This window comes from Leptodactylus fuscus, chromosome 1 (assembly GCF_031893055.1).
Source record: "Leptodactylus fuscus isolate aLepFus1 chromosome 1, aLepFus1.hap2, whole genome shotgun sequence".
Lineage (NCBI taxonomy): Eukaryota > Metazoa > Chordata > Amphibia > Anura > Leptodactylidae > Leptodactylus > Leptodactylus fuscus.
Window position 1 is genome coordinate 12,825,784 of NC_134265.1, and position 23,492 is coordinate 12,849,275.

Consider the following 23,492-nt stretch of genomic DNA (forward strand, 5'->3'; position numbering starts at 1 on the left):
CCAGCCTAGGTTTGTCTCCCCGGTGTAGGGCGCTCGTTCTACATTACAGGTTAGTGGAGGAGAAGAGACTGATACTGAGGAGGAATGTGCCATGTATCTTCACATACTAGAGCCTGAAGCGGGAGCCCCCCTTATACTCCCTACTAATCCTATTTATTACATGAGGTTTTTACATTGTCTCATCTTCTCTCCATTCAGGTTCTATGTAAGAGAATATTCCTGATTGATCCATCAAGGATGGAAAGAGACAGGAACAAGATGGCGGAAAGTCTATTAAATCTCACCCTAGAGATCATCTACCAGCTTACTGGAGAGGTGAGAGATTCTGATGATGTCATCATTACATCATTCTTATCTATAGTAATAACAGATGATAGGACTGGAGAGGTGATGGACTCTGGACATGTATGTAGTGAGATTTATTAATGTGTCTCCCCATAACCAGGAATACACAGTAGTGAAGAAGACCTCTAGTGGGCGCTGTCAGACCCTTGTATTTGATGGATGGATAGGAACCCTGAGCTCATACCCAGGGCCTCCACCTCACCCCCTGATACAGGAGGAGATCAATGAGCAGAAGATCCTAGAACTCACCAACAAGATGCTGGAGCTGCTGACTGGAGAGGTGACACTGCTGGGAATGCTGGGACATTATACAGTACCTGGAGGGGTCGGGGTGATGACTGTATCATTGTGTTGTCAGGTTCCTATAAGGTGTCAGGATGTCGCTGTCTATTTCTCCATGGAGGAGTGGGAGTATTTAGAAGGACACAAGGATCTGTACAAGGAGGTGATGATGGAGGACCACCAGCCCCTCACATCAGCAGGTAATAGACATGACTATATACACATGGACTTCCATTATTTGTATGTACAGAATGAATTCAGTCCCTGTCTGTGTTTCCTACAGGTAGATCCAGTAAGAGGACAACACCGGAGAGATGTCCCAGTCCTCTTCTTCCACAGGATGATCAGGTAGATGGAGATATTCCCTATGATGTGTAGACGGGCGGTGAAGTCCTTGTGGTCAGTCTTGGGTTCTCCAGCAGTATTAGATGGTTTATACTTGTGTAATGAGAGGTGGAGATGGAGGATAAAGCTGACCATAGACATTACATGTTGTCTGGATCTTCTCACAATCTTCTGGTTATGGAGACTGCTGGTTGGAATAAGGAACCATCAGGTTGGATTTCTGCCGATCTGATCCTTTAATTCCCCTGAGACAAACAACCCCGGATGTATCTGGTAGAATCTGATCTCCTGAGCTACGTCTAGCCATGCTGAATATACATTTATAGGAAGTTCTTGAGGTTCTCCTTGATTTGTCCTCTAGAATCTTTGTCCTTGTTCTAGGAGACCTACAGCTATTTGTCTCAAATTAATATTTTGCTCATCTAAAATTTTCTACTGACTTTCTTTCTTTGTTTCACAACATTTCCATCAGGATAAAGACCTGAACATTATTTATGCTATAGACGTAAAGATAAAGGAAGATCCCTATGTGAGTGGTGATGAGGAGTGTGAGGAGGACATTCCTACAGGGAACCGCCCAGGTGAGGAGTCACCACTGAATGTACCACAGAACAGCCACCTATTCCTTTTTTTTTTGTATATTCCCACATCCAGCTGAATACAAGTAATACATGAATATAAATGTGATACTGCTATAGGTATATGTCAATATGTCTATGTGAATGAGGGCAACTTCTATATCAGCTGCTGTCTCCTTGGATTAAAGCTACCGCTAGATGTTTCTTGCTGCGGTTTAATCCCCTCTCCCCATTGAAAACAGATACATGTGCAGTTGAGATGAAGAGCTCATAGATCCAAGAGCTATTGCAGGTGATTGTATGTAGATTGACTATTCGGCCACATTTCCTGTAAACCTCTCCATACACATATATACCGGAACTGACCTAGCTGTTTGGGTTTTCAGTGGGGAGAATGAAGTAAACTGGTGTAGATTTTTTAAATTTTTTTTTTTAACATTAAGAATTTAATTGAAATTTTAATTATATCACAAAAAACAGGTCAAATGAGGCATCAACAATAAGAGGTGGGCATGGTGGAGGGAGAGTTAGGGAATGGAGAGGAAGGTGGGGGGGAAATAAGAAATGGCAGGTGGGGAGCAGAGAGGAACACGGGGGGGAGGGAAACAATAACTATCGCAGCAGAGCTGTATTCTCAAATCAAAAACAACGATGGTAAAGATGCTTCGTGTCAGTTCAAAAAAGAAGAAAGAAAGGTGACGAGGGGGGGGGGGTCAAGAGGACCTAGAGGGGAAGACAGACTGGAATTCAGAAGAGTAGTAAAAGTGGTTCCACAGGAGCCCTGTCTATTGGGGGGCTCCATCTTTATGTTTCAGCTTTGCCAGTTGGTTTTCCATGCTGTGTATGCATAAGACCTCCTGAAGACAAGACATCAGAGAATGAGACGTCATGGAGTGACACAGTGTAGGGATAACGGACCTTGCCGCTACTAACAGGAAACCTAATAACTTGCGGGTGTGCTTCCTAAACTTATGCAGAAAGTTAGAGAGGAGCAAGGTCATCATGTAAAGCAATGTCAGTGTCAGTCTGAATGATAAGACGGACATCTATCCAAAAGGGGCGTAGGAGTGTACATCCCCACCGGACGTGCGCCATCGCGCCCTGGTCAATGTTACATCTCCAACGTTGGTCCGAAGTGGAGGGGTAAATCTCATGAAGGACAGAGGGGACTCTGTACCATCTGGAGAGCATCTTATAGTTCACCTCCTGTGCAGTACAAGATATAGAGAACTTGTAACACACTTGGAAAGTTGAAGACCACACAGTGGTTAGCACTGCAGTCTTGCAGCGCTGGAGTCCTGGGTTTGAATCCTGCCAGGGACAACATCTACAAGGAGTTTGTGTGTTCTCCCCGTGTTTGCGTGGGTTTCCTCTGGGTACTCCGGTTTCCTCCCACACACCAAAAGACATACTGATAGGGAATGTAGATTGTGAGCCCTATATGGGACAGTGACTATCAATGTCTGTAAAGCGCTGCGGAATATGATGGCGCTATATAAGTAAGCATAATAAATAAATAATAAATAATTTATACGCGTGCCATAAATAAGCGAGACTGTATGGTTCGGAGCAGTAGGTGAAAGGCACAAACGCTCAAAAAGCAACAATGTCCTATGAAGATTATGAGATGTCTTAAGAGTGTTATAAGGATGGGAAAGCTGGGTGAACTGCCAGTGAGAGGCAATAGAGTCCAGGGTCTGGGGGTCGTAGTGAGCAGCTCAGATCGGGGGGAAAATGGAGTAGGCCAACATAACATGAAGGAAACTAAAGGTAGGTTGACACCATAGTGTGGAAGAGAAAAGAGGCGTGAAGAGTGGCAGGGAAGTCCGGTTTGCCCGAGATTGGGGTCATAGTGCCTTCAATTCGGAAGAGCTTCTACACAGCACCGTAGAGTCAGCAAGATCCAAGTGTCTGTTAAGTGACAAAAGGAAGCATATTAGTTTTACTGTCTGACCAAAAAACGCTTATGAAAACATGGGCGAGCAATGAGAGGGAGTGGGCTCAGAGACCTCTCCAGGGCAACCAAGAGTTTAGAGCTCACTGAGCGGTGCCAGTCAAGAATGCGAGCTATGACTTGGCACATATGTCACTCCATTGTTGATGATATACATTGAATCAGCCAGAATGTAATTAGGACAAATGAGAATCAATTAGCTCGATATATTTTAGATACTTTGAGTTGAGGGGCTACACGAGATATTACGCCATTATATTAGTAAGATATATAAGAAAAGTTTTATATTTTAGCTCTCATGGTCTGTATATAGTCAGCGATGGGGACATCGGATAAGATGACTTTAGCAAAGCAAGAATTTAGAGAACACATGTATGACCAACCTATCGGTATAAACAGAAGCTTAGGGTAAAGGATCTCCTTAAATCTTCATACATGATTACTAAATATGTACTGCACACATGTGACTAATAATATCATATATATATTATATATAGGCAGTGGTGGCAGGCGGATGTAAGAAAGATAAGTGGTGTCAATTCAAGATAAGCGGCACCACAAATCTGAAAACACATGACAATAGTTAAGCGCATGTAATCCATGTTCAGTTGTGAACATTTGGTCATTCCACATAGACAGTGGAGACAAGTTAATGGGCTGCCCCTTTTTGGAATATCTTTTCATGGACTCTATAAAATATCAATAGAATTGGTTTTTGAGATTATTTTAAAAAATAGTAAAATCCTTTTTATTTATCACAGATGGCTGTACCAGGAGCTCAGAGGGACATCTGATATCTACAGATGATAAAGCAGAGGATCATGGTATCAAACAAGATCCATATGAAGAATATGTCATTACCCCAGATATACCCTCAGCCCTTGCTATACATCAAAGAACTCACACAGGAGAGAAGCCATATTCCTGTTCAAAATGTAGAAAATGTTTTACTCATACTTCCGATCTTGTTATACATCAAAGAGCTCACACAGGAAAGAAGCCATATTCATGTTCAGAATGTGAGAACTATTATACTCGTTACTCAGATCTTGTTAGACATCAAAGAACTCACACAGGAGAGAAGCCATATTCATGTGCTGAATGTGGGAATTGTTATGCTCACAACTCAGATCTTGTTAAACATCGAAGAACTCACACAGGGGAGGAGCAAATTTCATGTTCAGAATGTGGAAAATGTTTTGCAGATAAATACGTTCTTGCTAAACACAAAAGAACTCACACAGGAGAGAAGCCATATTCATGTTCTGAATGTGGGAAATGTTTTATTTGTAATTCAGATCTTGTTAGACATTACAGAACTCACACAGGAGAGAAGCCATATTCATGTTCTCAATGTGGGAAATGTTTTAAAGATCGATCAGATCTTGTTAGACATCACAGATCTCACACAGGAGAGAAGCCATATTCCTGTTCAGAATGTGGGAGTTGTTTTACATATAAATCAAATCTTGTTAAACATAAAAAAATTCACACGGGGGAGAAACCATTTGCATGTTCTGAATGTGACAAATGTTTTGCAGAAAGATCAACTCTTGTTTTACACCAAAGAACTCACACGGGAGAGAGGCCATATTCATGTTCTGAATGTGGGAAATGTTTTAAAGATAGCTCAACTCTTAGTCAACATAAAATAATTCATACAGGAGTGAAGCCATATTCATGTTCAGAATGTGGGAGATGTTTTGGATGTAAATCAAATCTTGTTAAACATGAAAAAATTCACACTAGGGAGAAACCATTTGCATGTTCTGAATGTGATGAATGTTTTGCGCATAGGTCAACTCTTGCGTTACACCAAAGAACTCACACAGGAGAGAAGACATATTCATGTTCAGAATGTGGGAAATGTTATATTCGTAACTCAGATCTTGTTAAACATCAAACAACTCACACAGGATAGAAGCCATATTCATGTTCAGAATACTTCAGAATTTGTTTGATTATTATCCTCAATGTCCCTCCATCCATAAAAAACAACACACGTGTGAATGGCTCCATTGACTACAATGAGACCATGTGATGTCGAAATTTTTCACGAATAGCACATGGACAGAAAAGTAGTGTGAAGTAATGGGCTAGGATTTTTTTCTCAATGTCTCTCCGTCCATGAAAATCATTATTACAACCAACTCATCTTTATGTGCACAAAATTTGCAGTGTAAAGATTTTCAGGTCTATGCACAGTTACACCTGAAAGAGGTCGTCACACAAATATTGTATGTTTTCTAAATGATGTAAGATAATGATTAAAATACATGTGTCTAGCGCCTCCTGCTGTTGGATTTGTTTCTTGCTCATTTACCTCAGTAAGGGTGCATTCACATGGAGTAACGTGCTGCGTGACCTGGCACGTATACGCCGTGTGAGATTTTGCGGAACGTATACGCCCATTGATTTCAATGGGAGCGTGGATCGTAAACGCCGCATTATTTTGCCGGCACCCATTGGAGTCAATGGGTTCTGTTTTGAAGCGCCTTACTCTTACTCTGAGCTGATTCCCATGCTCTGACAGTTCAGGACATCTTGGCCTGAGGAAGACGCCCGTTCGGCGTCGAAACGCGTAGCCTACATTTTGCCTATTTTTCTACTGTCAATTGGAATCAATAAAGACTCAATTATTTGGTTTTACTTTTGCATGCAATTGGCTTCTGTTTTACTGTCACACAGTAGCGCTCTATAGATATCCCGGGTTTTTATTTTTTATTTTCTTGTTCATTACTCTGACACATGTATACGTGTCAGAATGAGCGGTGCGTTACTCCGTGGGAACGGAGCCTTACACGTGTATTTTGATATGTTTTTTTACACGTGTAAAAAAATGTCATCAAAGTGAATGGGAGTCTTATTTTTACAAGTGTTTTTGCCAAAATGAGCCTGCATTTACTCCGTGTGAATGGACCCTAACAATTGGCAAATGGACGACCATCTCCTCCTCAGACAAGTAGAGAAGAAAGTGCTGTCGGTGTCTCAGAGTTGTTCTGTACATGGGATCCCTCTAACCAGCAGACAATCCTTGATTATGTGGTTAATCTGTTTTCCCTTAAGTCTAACAGCAGCACAATATGGGGTATTTCTGCTCATGTATGCTGGTAGGACAGGTGGGATTTTGCATAATAATTAAGTGATATCCCCCCCACAAGAGACCTCCCCCACTGTGTTGGTTATAAATAAAAAACAATAATATTCTAAGGTGGGAGGGGGGTATACTTGTGCTGCTGTTAGGACTAAGTGTAAACATATTAATAACATAACCAACAATTCACTTACGTCATACAGGCAGCACAATATGGGGATGTAATAAGTAGACCCCTGGAGGCAGCGCAGGAGAGAGTTCTCTCACAGCATTGGGGACGCCCCCAGCGCTATTTGAGCTCTGGGGCCTCCCCCAGTGCTGCGAGAGAACTCATTTGCATACCGACGAAAAACAGATTTTTCACCAAACGGTGGGGCGAAGAAGACTTCTTAAGGTAGGAGAAGAATAGCCTTTCTTAAGGGTATTCCGACGTGTCAACTACAACAAAAAAAAGTTTTAAATGGTAGAATCCCTGTAAGGGGATACATTCATTATGGGTGAGAGCAGCACCGTTAGGGGGCATTCACACTACGTTTCCTGAAGCTTATTCTGAACGTAAATCACGTTCAGAATAAGCGGCGTATAAAGCAGCTCCATTCATTTCTATGGGAGCCGGCATACGAGCGCTCCCCATAGAAATGAATGGGCTGCTTCTTTCACTGCGAGCAGTCCCATTGAAGTGAATGGGAAGTGCCAGCGTATACGGCAAGCTCTGCTCATGCCGAGCCGTACACGCCGGCACTCCCCATTCACTTCAATGGGACTGCACGGAGTGAAAGAAGCAGCCCATTCACTTCTATGGGGAGCGCTCGTATGCCGGCTCCCATAGAAATGAATGGAGCTGCTTTATACACCGCTTATTCTGAACGTGATTTACGTTCAGAATAAGCTTCAGGAAACGTAGTGTGAATGCACCCTTAGGGAGGGTTCACACGGTGTAAAGTGCCGCTATTTTGCGGCCATGATTTTGCGTATACGTGCCACATCACACGGCACTTTACTCCGTGTGAACCATCTATAGTACATTCATGTTCCTGTCCTCCTAGTGCCGGGCCATAGTGCTGGCAGCTATTTTGTACTTTTGGTTTTTTTGGAGCACTGCCACCTTTTTCTGCTTCCTTTTCTATGAAATATTCCCATTGTGGAATCAGAGCAGAAAGCAGGTCTTAATTAGAGATAAGCAAATTTTTCAAAATTCACTTCAGCCAGTTCGATGAATTCTTGGAAAAGATTTGGCTCGATTTGAATTAATTTGCGGTGAATCACATTAAAAAACAGCAATTTCCTGGCTGCAGAGAGCCTGTATAGTGGTATATATAGTATAGTATATATAGTGGTGTGTATAATATAGTATATACAGTGGTGTATATAGTTTAGTATATATAGTGGTGTATATAGTTTAGTGTATATAGTAGAGTACATATAGTGGTGTAAATAGTATAGTATATATACTGGTGTATATAGTATAGTGTATATAGTGGTGTATAGATTATAGTATATATAGTGGTGTATATAGTATAGTGGTGTATAGAGTATAGTTTATATAGTGGTGTATATAATATAGTATATACAGTGGTGTATATAGTATATATAGTGGTGTATATAGTTTAGTGTATATAGTAGAGTACATATAGTGGTGTATATAGTTTAGTGTATATAGTAGAGTACATATAGTGGTGTATATAGTTTAGTATATATAGTGGTGTATATAGTATAGTATATATACTGGAGTATTTAGTATAGTGTATATAGTGGTGTGTATAGTATAGTATATATACTGGAGTATTTAGTATAGTGTATATAGTGGTGTATATATACTGGTGTATATAGTGTAGTATATATAGTGGTGTGTATAGTATATATAGTGGGTGTATATAGTATAGTGTATATAGTGGTGTATATAGTGGTGTATAGATTATAGTATACACTCACCGGCCACTTTATTAGGTACACCTGTCCAACTGCTCGTTAACACTTAATTTCTAATCAGCCAATCACATGGCGGCAACTCAGTGCATTTAGGCATGTAGACATGGTCAAGACAATCTCCTGCAGTTCAAACCGAGCATCAGTATGGGGAAGAAAGGTGATTTGAGTGCCTTTGAACGTGGCATGGTTGTTGGTGCCAGAAGGGCTGGTCTGAGTATTTCAGAAACTGCTGATCTACTGGGATTTTCACGCACAACCATCTCTAGGGTTTACAGAGAATGGTCCGAAAAAGAAAAAACATCCAGTGAGCGGCAGTTCTGTGGGCGGAAATGCGTTGTTGATGCCAGAGGTCAGAGGAGAATGGCCAGACTGGTTCGAGCTGATAGAAAGGCAACAGTGACTCAAATAGCCACCCGTTACAACCAAGGTAGCCAGAAGAGCATCTCTGAACGCCGCACAGTACGTCCAACTTTGAGGCAGATGGGCTACAGCAGCAGAAGACCACACCGGGTGCCACTCCTTTCAGCTAAGAACAGGAAACTGAGGCTACAATTTGCACAAGCTCATCGAAATTGGACAATTGAAGATTGGAAAAACGTTGCCTGGTCTGATGAGTCTCGATTTCTGCTGCGACATTCGGATGGTAGGGTCAGAATTTGGCGTCAACAACATGAAAGCATGGATCCATCCTGCCTTGTATCAACGGTTCAGGCTGGTGGTGGTGGTGTCATGGTGTGGGGAATATTTTCTTGGCACTCTTTGGGCCCCTTGGTACCAATTGAGCATCGTTGCAACGCCAAAGCCTACCTGAGTATTGTTGCTGACCATGTCCATCCCTTTATGACCACAATGTACCCAACATCTGATGGCTACTTTCAGCAGGATAATGCAATGCCATGTCATAAAGCTGGAATCATCTCAGACTGGTTTCTTGAACATGACAATGAGTTCACTGTACTCCAATGGCCTCCACAGTCACCAGATCTCAATCCAATAGAGGAGCATCTTTGGGATGTGGTGGAACGGGAGATTCGCATCATGGATGTGCAGCCGACAAATCTGCGACTGCAACTGTGTGATGCCATCATGTCAATATGGACCAAAATCTCTGAGGAATGCTTCCAGCACCTTGTTGAATCTATGCCACGAAGAATTGAGGCAGTTCTGAAGGCAAAAGGGGGTCCAACCCGTTACTAGCATGGTGTACCTAATAAAGTGGCCGATGAGTGTATATAGTGGTGTATATAGTATAGTGTATATAGTGGTGTATAGAGTATAGTGTATATAGTGGTGTATATAGTATAGTGTATATAGTGGTGTATAGAGTATAGTGTATATAGTGGTGTATATAGTATAGTGTATATAGTGGTGTATATAGTATAGTATATATAGAGGTGTATATAGTATAGTGTATATAGTGGTGTATAGAGTATAGTATATATAGTGGTGTATATAGTATAGTATATATAGTGGTGTATATAGTATAGTATATATAGTGGTGTATAGAGTATAGTATATATAGTGGTGTATATAGTATAGTATATATAGTGGTGTATATAGTATAGTATATATAGTGGTGTATATAGTATAGTGTATATAGTGGTGTATATAGTGGTGTATAGAGTATAGTATATATAGTGGTGTATATAGTATAGTATATATAGAGGTGTATATAGTATAGTGTATATAGTGGTGTATAAAGTATAGTGTATATAGTGGTATATATAGTGGTGTATATAGTATAGTATATATAGTGGTGTATATAGTATAGTGTATATAGTGGTGTATAGAGTATAGTGTATATAGTGGTGTATAGAGTATAGTGTATATATAGTGGTGTATATAGTATAGTATATATAGTGGTGTATAGAGTATAGTGTATATAGTGGTGTATAGAGTATAGTGTATATATAGTGGTGTATATAGTATAGTATATATAGTGGTGTATAGAGTATAGTATATATAGTGGTGTATAGAGTATGGTGTATATAGTGGTGTATATAGTATAGTGTATATATAGTGGTGTATATAGTATAGTGTATATAGTGGTGTATAGAGTATAGTGTATATATAGTGGTGTATATAGTATAGTATATATAGTGGTGTATAGAGTATAGTATATATAGTGGTGTATATAGTATAGTGTATATATAGTGGTGTATATAGTATAGTGTATATAGTGGTGTATAGAGTATAGTGTATATATAGTGGTGTATATAGTATAGTATATATAGTGGTGTATAGAGTATAGTATATATAGTGGTGTATATAGTATAGTGTATATATAGTGGTGTATATAGTATAGTGTATATAGTGGTGTATAGAGTATAGTGTATATATAGTGGTGTATATAGTATAGTATATATAGTGGTGTATATAGTATATATAGTGGTGTATATAGTATATATAGTGGTGTGTATAGTATATATAGTGGTGTATATAGTATAGTGTATATAGTGTTGTATAGAGTATAGTGTATATATAGTGGTGTATATAGTATAGTATATATAGTGGTGTATATAGTATAGTATATATAGTGGTGTATATAGTATAGTGTATATAGTGGTGTATATAGTATAGTGTATATATAGTGGTGTATATAGTATAGTGTATATAGTGGTGTATATAGTATAGTGTATATATAGTGGTGTATATAGTATAGTGTATATAGTGGTGTATAGAGTATAGTGTATATATAGTGGTGTATATAGTATAGTATATATAGTGGTGTATAGAGTATAGTATATATAGTGGTGTATAGAGTATAGTATATATAGTGGTGTATATAGTATAGTGTATATATAGTGGTGTATATAGTATAGTGTATATAGTGGTGTATAGAGTATAGTGTATATATAGTGGTGTATATAGTATAGTATATATAGTGGTGTATATAGTATATATAGTGGTGTATATAGTATATATAGTGGTGTGTATAGTATATATAGTGGTGTATATAGTATAGTGTATATAGTGTTGTATAGAGTATAGTGTATATATAGTGGTGTATATAGTATAGTATATATAGCGGTGTATATAGTATAGTATATATAGTGGTGTATATAGTATAGTATATATATTGGTGTGTATAGTATAGTGTATATAGTATACACTCACCGGCCACTTTATTAGGTACACCTGTCCAACTGCTCGTTAACACTTAATTTCTAATCAGCCAATCACATGGCGGCAACTCAGTGCATTTAGGCATGTAGACATGGTCAAGACAATCTCCTGCAGTTCAAACCGAGCATCAGTATGGGGAAGAAAGGTGATTTGAGTGCCTTTGAACGTGGCATGGTTGTTGGTGCCAGAAGGGCTGGTCTGAGTATTTCAGAAACTGCTGATCTACTGGGATTTTCACGCACAACCATCTCTAGGGTTTACAGAGAATGGTCCGAAAAAGAAAAAACATCCAGTGAGCGGCAGTTCTGTGGGCGGAAATGCGTTGTTGATGCCAGAGGTCAGAGGAGAATGGCCAGACTGGTTCGAGCTGATAGAAAGGCAACAGTGACTCAAATAGCCACCCGTTACAACCAAGGTAGCCAGAAGAGCATCTCTGAACGCCGCACAGTACATCCAACTTTGAGGCAGATGGGCTACAGCAGCAGAAGACCACACCGGCTGCCACTCCTTTCAGCTAAGAACAGGAAACTGAGGCTACAATTTGCACAAGCTCATCGAAATTGGACAATTGAAGATTGGAAAAACATTGCCTGGTCTGATGAGTCTCGATTTCTGCTGCGACATTCGGATGGTAGGGTCAGAATTTGGCGTCAACAACATGAAAGCATGGATCCATCCTGCCTTGTATCGGTAACGGTTCAGGCTGGTGGTGGTGGTGTCATGGTGTGGGGAATATTTTCTTGGCAGTCTTTGGGCCCCTTGGTACCAATTGAGCATCGTTGCAACGCCAAAGCCTACCTGAGTATTGTTGCTGACCATGTCCATCCCTTTATGACCACAATGTACCCAACATCTGATGGCTACTTTCAGCAGGATAATGCAATGCCATGTCATAAAGCTGGAATCATCTCAGACTGGTTTCTTGAACATGACAATGAGTTCACTGTACTCCAATGGCCTCCACAGTCACCAGATCTCAATCCAATAGAGGAGCATCTTTGGGATGTGGTGGAACGGGAGATTCGCATCATGGATGTGCAGCCGACAAATCTGCGACTGCAACTGTGTGATGCCATCATGTCAATATGGACCAAAATCTCTGAGGAATGCTTCCAGCACCTTGTTGAATCTATGCCACGAAGAATTGAGGCAGTTCTGAAGGCAAAAGGGGGTCCAACCCGTTACTAGCATGGTGTACCTAATAAAGTGGCCGGTGAGTGTATATAGTGGTGTATATAGTATATATAGTGGTGTATATAGTATAGTATATATAGTGGTGTATATAGTATAGTGTATATAGTGTTGTATAGAGTATAGTGGTGTATATAGTATAGCGTATATAGTGGTGTATATAGTATAGTGTTGTATAGAGTATAGCGGTGTATATAGTATAGCGTATATAGTGGTGTATATAGTATAGTGTTGTATAGAGTATAGTATATATAATGGTGTATATACATAGTTACATAGTAGATGAGGTTGGATAAAGACATTAGTCCATCAAGTCCAACCTATAATCCTACAATCCCCTACAGTGTTCATCCAGGGGAAGGCAAAAAACCCCATGAGGCTCATGCCAATTGCCCCATTTCAGGGAAAAAATTCCTTCCCGACTCCAAATCTGGCAGTCAGTATAAAACCCTGGATCAACGTGTCCTTAAAATCTAGAGACCATAACCCATTATATTTTTCTCTCCAAGAAAGGCATCCAGGCCCACTTTGAACTTGTTCAGTGAATCTGCCATCACCACTTCCTGCGGCAGAGAGTTCCAGAGCCTCGTTGTTCTTACTGTGAAGAATCCCCTTCTATGTTTCTGGTGAAACCTTCTCTCCTCCAGACGTAGAGGATGACCTCTTGTCACTGTCACTGGCCTAGGAGTAAAAATATCCTTAGAAAGTTCTTTGTATTGTCCTTTCATGTATTTGTACATTGTTATTAGATCTCCCCATAGACGTCTTTTCTCTAAACTGAATAACCCCCAGTTTGTTAATCTCTCGTTGTGCTCCAGTCCACCCATTCCCGTAATCATTTTGGTTGCCCGTCTTTGCACTTTTTCTAGTTCACTTATGTCTTTCTTGTATATCGGGGCCCAAAATTGTGCACAATATTCTAAGTGTGGCCGTACCAGTGATTTGTATAGAGGCATAACTATGTCCTTGTCATGAGAATCTAGACCTCTTTTGATGCATCCCATAATTTTATTTGACAATGAACGTAATAAAAAATTGAAGGTCCAGCGTGTCTTGAAATTGTATCTTTCACTTTATTAAATGGCGCATGGCCACATTAAAAGGCATCCCACAGACATAGATGGTATAGAACAAAAAATTAAAAACTAGCACTAGGTCTGACTGACGCGTTTCGAAAGCATAGCTTTCTTAGTCATAGTCATCTAGTTGACTGACCGTGGAGTTTAAATACGTAAGCTGCTGGTGTTAAATGCAGCTGTACTAAATATACATAATTACATCCAACAAACAACACACAAAGAATAAAAACAATATATGCTAGCAAATACAAATTACAAAGTGATATGTTTACGTAACTTTCTCGTAACAATACTAAATTGAAGTACATGTGCTATAGGTATATCCACTGGTATGATGATATCGTGGCTCATAGGTTTTGACATAATAAATACAAATGCAGAAGAAAAAGGAGAAAAACAAATCCCATATTCCACATCGGATGCCAAATCCTTATAATGATGGCTCCTCATGTCCGTATATCAAAAAACGATCATTGGTTCAAGCCAAACATTATTCTTTCTAGTGTAGAGAAAAAGTGGAAATTAGTAAAAAGTATGTAGAAATTCAGAAAACTGCAGGTAAGTATAAACCCAATATATATTAGCACCGAAATCCACAAGTAAATATGGAACCCATAAACACTCAACATGACTTGCGCATGAGTGTATGTATTTCCACCCCATCTGACTATCATGATGAATGACACTCTTACAGTATCCTATCCATAAAATAAAGTAGTGGAATCCTTACATTGCATTACCTCCTCAATGCCAATACTAAATGTGGCGTCCATGTCACCCGGGGTGCTGATGCGCCTGCGTCAATTACGAAACTCATTACATTAATGCGCATGTGCAGCAAAAGCTCTAGTCGCACGTTATTTCCTCCATACCCGTAACAAATATGGCGCCCATGTCTACGAGAGCGTTAATGCGCAGATGTTAACTGCCATGCTGCTCCAATTAATGTACATGCGTGCCACAAAAAACTCTTTTTAAACAATAGTGTCCATTTTCCACAACTTTCATATGGTCCCAAGGGTTAATGCGTGTATATTAATGACTAGTTAGATCATAATGGATACAATACCCATATATGGAGTAACCTACGTACACCCACGTCTGACATTATTTGTGAGGAGGAAATGAAATTAGGACTCAACATTAAAAGCTGTAATTTATACAGAATAATGCTGGACCCATGATAAAGTACCATTGATTGTAATAGGAGTATTTAAGTTGGGTAAAAACTTTTCACCCCTAAACATGTATAGGTGAATCAGAAACAAATATATGCAAACCACACTTAACTCTCACCAGTAAATATTCCAAAAATTTATATTGTTGTTAATAAATAAAGGACAGATCATTCCTCCTGTTTAAGCCCTGTGGAAAACGTGTATTTAATCTAAATATCCACTTGGCTTCCAGCAATTTTAACTGATGCTCCCGATCACCTCCTCGAGGTAATCTTCTTACTTGATCAATAGCCTTAAAAGAAAAGGTACTAATATCACCATCATGATTATCTATAAAATGGTGAGATACTCCTGTGGACTTTGTACAGTTCTTATTGACAATACTGTAAATGTGCTCAGCCATCCTCACTTTCAAAGCGCGTGTGGTGCATCCAATGTACTTCTTATTACAATCTGTGCATGTAACCATATACACCACATAAGTGCTAGAGCAATTCAAAAAATGTTTTATATGGTATGTGCGTTTGCCCTCTGAATCCTCAAATATAGAGGTTTTATCAACAAATTTGCACATGTTACACCTGCTGGTGCCACATTTAAAAAAACCTTTAAGGTGTAACCACGTTTCACTTTGAACAGATGAATGATTAACATACAAACTGGGTGAGAGCATATTACCAAGAGTTTTACCCCTCCTGGAGATGTATTTGCACCTTGATGTCAGAATAGAACCCAAGATTTCATCTTGGTATAAGATGGGCATATTTTTCTTGATAACGTCCACAACCTGGTGGTAATTGTGACTAAAAGTAGTAGAAAAATAAATATTAGTATCATCAGAATTCTTTGTACTGGTGTGTTTGGGGGCAAGTAAGGTTTTTCTATCATACCCCGCCACAATTGCTTCCGCTCTCTTGATGGTCCAACGCGGATACCCCCTGTCCCTAAACCTCCTACCAATTTCCAATCTATTTTTCTGAAAGCTATCCTCTGTCGTGCATGCTCGTCTAGCCCTAATTAATTCACCCAAGGGCAAAGAGTTTTTCGTATGGGCAGGGTGTTGACTGTTGGCATGCAGTAAGGTATTACCGGACATGGGTTTCCTATAGAGGCTAGTTCTAACTTTACCAGTTTTGCTGTCAGCAGATAGGGTAATATCTAAGAAATCTATACTGACGTCCTTAACATTGTGTGTAAATCTCAGATTAAAGTCATTATCGTTAACATAATCCATGAAAGCCGAAATGTCTCGGTCCTCCCCACACCACACAATCAGAAGGTCATCTATATACCGTCCAAACCATGCTATTGCCTGTTTATATGGATTTTTGTTGTTGTAGATATAAAGGTGCTCCCAATATGCCATCACCAGATTCGCCAATGAGGGCGAAAATTTCGCCCCCATTGGCGCACCCCGTGTCTGTAAGAAAAATTCACCATTGAAAGAAAAATAATTGTGCGTAAGTAAATAATGAACCACCCCCAAAATATATTCACAATTGTGAGAAGACAGACCCGAAAAATTCTTTAAATGAAATGTTAAAGCTTGTATGGCAACAGCATGGGGTATTGAAGAATAAAGTGAAACAACGTCGCTAGATAACCATCTGTATTGCCCCCTCCACTGAAACCCATCAAATATCCTGAGCATCTCCTTAGTATCCTTTATGAACCCAGGCACTCTATTGACCAGAGGCTGTAATATGCCATCTATCCACTGACATAATTTTTCATTTAATGAATCGATGCCGGATATGATGGGTCTCAGTGGAGGGGGAAAAACATTCTTATGGACTTTGGGAAGCCCGTGAAACAATGGAGTGACCGGACACCTCGGCTTCAAGTATTTAACCTCTGGCTCCGTAAAAACACCGAGCCTACAACCTTCTTCCAAAATCTTGTCCAGAGTAGCTGAAAAAACCTGAGTGGGGTCTGAGGGAAGGCGCCTATATGTATCTGTGTCATTAAGTATTACATAGGCCGCCTTCTCATAATCAACACTATTCATGACTACTATTAGTCCCCCTTTATCCGCCGCTCGGATAATTATATCCTTGTTGGATTGTAATTTGGAGAGACTAATCCTTTCCTGTCTGGACAAATTATCTGGAATAGAAACCGTAGAGGTTTCTTTAGATAATTTTGTCAGGTCCCTTTCCACCATAGATTGAAATTGATCTAACACTGGACTTCTGGACATCAATGGGTAATAGGAGGGGTTTTTCGTATTGACACGCATATTTATATCCAATGATGTGTCCTTGTCAGCTAATTCCTGCAGATCTAACATACAACATTGTTCATTGAACATAAGATCACCAAATTCATTAGTTCTACCAGGATCTAACCTTGTACGTCGATCCTCATGACTCTCTGTATAAAAATGTCGTTTGACAGTTAAATTTCTGACAAAGTGATTGACATCGAGTAGTGTGTCAAATAAATCAAACCTACATGATGGTACAAACCCCAAGCCCTTAGATAAGAGCTTTAGATCCATCTCCCCCAAGTGTGTTGTAGATAAATTTAACACACTACTCGTGACAGTAGACGTTATAATTCCACTTGTTCCTCCTTTGGCAGATGAATCAAATTCCTGTGATGGATTCCGCATATCAGCAGGTATAGTTAAATCCTGCGATTTCTTCTGGTCTGATAGCGATTTTTTGCCGTGTTTGCGACCAGCTCTGTGTCTGTGTCGTCTGTGTTTGTTGGTCGATCTCCCGATCCGTTGGGACCCGGTTTTCTCCCTCCTCCCTCTAAAAAAGACGCTGCTGATGTCAAAGTTTTTCTAGTGTCCGAATAACCACCAAAGTCTGAGACCTCAGAGTCATACTCCGATGAACTAAAAGAAACATTGTGTTGTATTTTCCGACGTTTATTCATTCCCCTGTTTTGTCTAAGTATGGAACGCGGTGTAGAAGATCTATTAAGATCATGCCAATGATAAACTTGATCCTTGTCATAATCCGTCTTGTCTCGATTGTATTTTGATTTCTTCATATCCGCGATCCTATCCTCCAAATCTTTGATGTTTTTTTGCATTTTGTTGTAATTTGTATCAAAGTCCTGATGTTGTTTAAACTTGAAAAATTCCTCTTTAGTAGACGTGATGTCAGCATTGAGCTTCCCTAATTTGTCCTCCTCATACCGAATGATCAACTTCATTAGACTCAGAGAGCAATTAGTGAGTATAGACTCCCATTCAGACTTGAAATGTAGTTCCACGATTATCACTGCTGGGAGGCTGTGTATCCACATTCCCCCCCCCCTTTTTTTCCCAAGTGTGAACATAATTTTATTTGTCTTGGCAGCAGCTGCCTGACACTGGTCATTAAAGGTAAGCTTGCTGTCCACCAAAATCCCTAAGTCTTTTTCATTGGCAGTCTTACCCAGTAATTTACTATTTAGTACATAGTCAGACATTTTATTACGTCGACCAAAGTGCATTACCTTACATTTGTCAACATTAAACTTCATTTGCCAAGTCTCCCCCAATGCTTCCAGTTTCCTTAGATCCCCCTGTAATATTCTACTATCCTCCTCATTATTAATTACCCTACAAAGTTTAGTATCATCTGCAAATATGGACACCCTGCTCTGTAATACGGACACCCTGCTTTGTAATATGGAGACCCTGCTTTGTAATATGGACCTCTGCTCTGTAATATGGACACCCTGCTGTGTAAACCCTCTACCAGGTCATTAATAAAGATATTAAACAAGAGAGGACCTAATACTGACCCCTGTGGCACCCCACTGGTGACTGTGACCCAGTCTGAATATTTACCATTAACAAGTACCCTCTGTTTCCTATCAGTGAGCCAGTTGCTAACCCAAATGCATATGTCTTTCCCCCAGTCCCAACATTCTCATTTTGCATACCAACCGTTTATGTGGAACAGTATCAAAAGCCTTTGAAAAGTCCAGATACACCACATCTACTGCATTACCCATGTCCAGATACACCACGTCTACTGCATTACCCATGTCCAGATACACCACGTCTACTGCATTACCCATGTCCAGATACACCACATCTACTGCATTACCCATGTCCAGATACACCACATCTACTGCATTACCTATGTCCAGATACACCACGTCTACTGCATTACCCATGTCCAGATACACCACATCTACTGCATTACCTATGTCCAGATACACCACGTCTACTGCATTACCCATGTCCAGATACACCACATCTACTGCATTACCCATGTCCAGGTACACCACGTCTACTGCATTACCCATGTCCAGATACACCACGTCTACTGCATTACCCATGTCCAGATACACCACGTCTACTGCATTACCCATGTCCAGTCTTGAACTGACCTCCTCATAGAAGGTGATCAGATTAGTCTCTTATACAAGTAGAGTCCTCCTTCACTCAGTCAGGATTTGGTCAGTAATCCATCAGTATTGCTGATGCTTAACCCCTTAGCGACCCTTGACGTAACTGTACATCATGGGTCGCATGGGGATGTATGGAGCGAGCTCACACGCTGAGCTCGCTCCATACACGGCAGATGCCGGCTGTACCATACAGCCAGGACCTGCCAATAACAGCAGCGGTCGGTGCCCGAGCCGATCGCTGCTGTTAACCCTTTACACACTGCAGTCAAACGTGACCGCAGTGTGTAAACGGCGGCACGGGCGCCGCCATGTTTCGCCGATCGCCGCCCTCCTGAACGTCACATGAGGGCGGTGATCGGTTGCTATGACAGCCGGAAGCCTATTGAAGGCTTCCAGGCTTGTCTCTGCCCGAGATCTATTAGACCAGTGATGGCGAACCTATGGCACGCGTGCCAGAGAGGGCACGCAGAGCCCCCTCTGCTGGCACGCGTGCTGTCGCCCTGATCGCTCACTAACGGCGAATCCGATGCAGGATTCCCCGTTAGTGAGCGATCGCTGCCTTCATCTGGTTGTGCAAATGGGCATCCAGCTGAAAGCTGTCAGTGTAGCTCAGTGTAGGCCACGCATACTACGCGGCCTACACTGACTACAGAGTGTGACCTCTGAACAAGCGCGGGCGTGATGACGTAAGTCATCAGCGCGCGCAGTGAACAGAAGAGAGAACACCCGGCAGCTCTTCAGGTAACTATATTGTGTTTGTTTGCACTGTCAGGGGAGGGGGGCAACGGTAGACATTTCATGTTGTGTAGGAGGGGGCTACTGTAGACTTTCATGCTGTGTGGGTAGGGGGCTACTGTGGACCATTTTATGCTGTATGGGAGGGGGCTACTGTGGACCTTTCATGTTGTGTGGGAGGGGGCTACTGTAGACTTTCATGCTGTGCGGGTAGGGGGCTACTGTGGACCATTTTATGCTGCTACTGTGGATCTTTCATGCTCTGTGGGAGGGGGCTACTCTGGACCATTTCATGCTGTGTGGGAGGGGGCTACTGTGGACCATTTCATGTTGTGTGGGAGGGGGCTACTGTGGACCATTTCATGTTGTGTAGGAGGGGGCTACTGTGGATCTTTCATGCTCTGTGGGAGGGGGCTACTGTGGACCATTTCATGTTGTGTGGGAGGGGGCTATTGTGGACCATTTCATGTTGTGTGGGAGGGGGCTACTGTGGACCAGTTCATGTTGTGTGGGAGGGGGCTACTGTGGACCAGTTCATGTTGTGTGGAAGGGGGCTACTTTGGACCATTTCATGTTGTGTGGGAGGGGGCTATTGTGGACCATTTCATGTTGTGTGGGAGGGGGCTACTTTGGACCAGTTCATGCTGTGTGGGAGGGGGCTACTGTGGACCAGTTCATGCTGTGTGGGAGGGGGCTACTGTGGAGTATACAGGTATAATCCTGTGTGGGGGCCACTGTGGGCCAGATTGTACTGTGTGGGGGGCCACAGGGGCAGATTGTACTGTGTGGGGGGCCACTGAGGGGCAGATTGTACTGTGTGGGGTCCCCTCACTATGTATATCACACAGTATTTGTTTTATAGCAGACGTGAAATTAGTACAGGATGTAATAACATTGCACGGTAACTATAAAACAGATCCTGTGCGATGTAAATAGTGAAAATTAATTGTTTAAAAGTACAGAATGCAGAGACCTTTACCTTTCAGTACAAGATCTGTAAAGCCCCAGTCACATGACTGTAATTTGTGGGTCCGCAATTGTGGACCCACAGAGTTTTAAGGTTAAATCGCCGTGTTGGCACTCCGTGATAATTTATTTGGTTTTGGGTTGCAGTTTAGGCACTCGGTCTCAAAAAGGTTCGCCATCACTGTATTAGACGATGCCATAGGCAGCGTCTAATAGAAGTGCTGCGATTTTCCTATTCACTGCAATACTGTAGTATTGCAGTGAATAGTATGAGCGATCAGACCCCCTAGGTTTCAAGGTACCTAAGGGGTCTGATCATAAATGTAACAGAAGAAAAAAAAAAGTTTTTAAAAGTATTAAAAAAATAAAAAAAATATAAAAGTTCAAATCACCCCCCTTTCCCTAGATTAGCTATAAAAGTAATTAAAGAACATTAAACATAAACATATTAGGTATCCCCACACTCCAAAATGCCCGAACTATTAGAATATTAAAACATTTATCCTGTACTGTGAACGGCGTAGCGCCAAAAAAAATAAAAACAGCCAAAAAGCGTTTTTTTCAACACTTTGCCTCCTATAAAAAATTGAATAAAAAGTGATCAAACCATCAGATCTTTCCCCAAATGGTATCAATAGAAACGTTATCTTGTCCCGCATAAAAAGACACCACAACCAGCTCCATACATGGAAATATGAAAAAGTTACAGGTGTTAGAACATGATGACACAATTTTTTTTTTCTATTTTGCAAAGTTTATCATTTTTTTAAAAGTATCAAAACCTTTCAAATACTATATAAATTTGGTATCACCGCGTTCGTACTGACACGTAGAACACAGGTAACATGTCATTTGTATCAAACAGTGAACGCTGTAAAAATTAAACCCATAAGAAAATGGCGCAAATGCATTTTTTCTCCAATTGCACCTGCATGCAGGGTTCCTCTGTCCGCTTGAGAAGTCGGACATCTTCTCTTGCGGACAGGGAAGGACAGGCACGGAGTGCAAAAGAACGCACCCGATGCCCATTCAAGTGAATGACAGGTGTCACGGACACATCTAGTGTCTGCTCCTAGTGTCCGTGACAGATTTTGAGCGGACACTAGGAGCGGACACTACATGTCGGACACCGACGGTAGTGTGAACGCTCCCTAACATAATGTGGAGGTGCCAGCAGCCTTAGGTAGCCACAGAGTGACCCAGTGATGAAGTGGGGAAGTGGGTGGCACAAACCCACAATGTTGGCTCTAAGAAGGAGCACTTGGCATTAGATGTGTGGCATCAGGCAGTTGGCAGCATCAGAATAGTAGCGGAGACAGGTAGCCAGAAGAAACCGGTCTCTTTTGTCAAAGTTTGATTGAGGCAGAATGGATGATTTAATCTGATGCATCAGGCATTGGTGGTGGAAATCCTGGCTGATCCTCACCTGATTCATCTTGACAAAGGTCAGCCTCTCCATATTTTGGGTGGGCAGGCGAGTTCTCCTTGGGGTAACTATGGCCCCCGCCGCACTAAACACCCGCTCTGATGCCACACTGCTGGCCAGGCAGGACAGCTTTTCCAGGGCAAACTCGGCAAGTTGCAGCCACAAATCCAGTATGGCTGCCCAGTATGCCTTCACTATGTGGGTGAAAAAAGCTGCTCATCAGCAAATCTAGGATCAGGCTGCAACTAATGGAGCTGTTACTGCTCCTACTCCCCCCTTCCCCCCACAGCAGCCATGGCAGTGCAAGGTGAGTGCCCCGGGTCCTCCCCGTCAGACCTGCGAGAGGATGGATGATAGAACAGATAGGCAGCAGCCAACTGACTACATAGGATATCTCTACAGTAGTTCAGTTTGTCCTTCCTATCAGTGAGTGTAAAACAAGCCCTCTTTTTTGACCGGTAGCGAGGGGCTAACATGGTGGAGAGCTAGTAGTCATCCCCCTACCAAATGGTGTCAATTCAGCTGTCAGTACGCAAGCAAGTGAGCATGCATGGGGCCATTTGCACAAGTGACTCGGAGGGACTCCCTGCATAAATCTCCACTGCATACTGCCACAGCGTGTCTGGGTCATCTGCCCTGTCTCCCTCATGGTTTTCTGGCTGTTCCTGCTCCTCCTCTCCTGTCACTTGTGTAGAAAAATCATTAAATTTCACTGCATATTGCTTGTGCTCCAATGTCCTCTTCATCCTCCAGTTCAGCTTTCACAGGGCTCATGTGACCGTGAGATGTAGATGCCACATCTCTAGTCCCCTGATCAACCAGATTTACCGGGATCTTTTCCAGGAAAAGAATCAGTGGAATGACATTGTTCATCCCATAGTCCTGGCTTCTGATAAATAAAGTGG

The 23,492-nt window shown here is 41.4% G+C and overlaps 1 pseudogene; it reads left to right on the plus strand.

The window, feature by feature from the left end:
- Positions 1-214: 214 nt before the first annotated feature.
- Positions 215-23,492, plus strand: part of LOC142191103 (uncharacterized) — a 602,426-nt pseudogene continuing 579,148 nt past the window's right edge.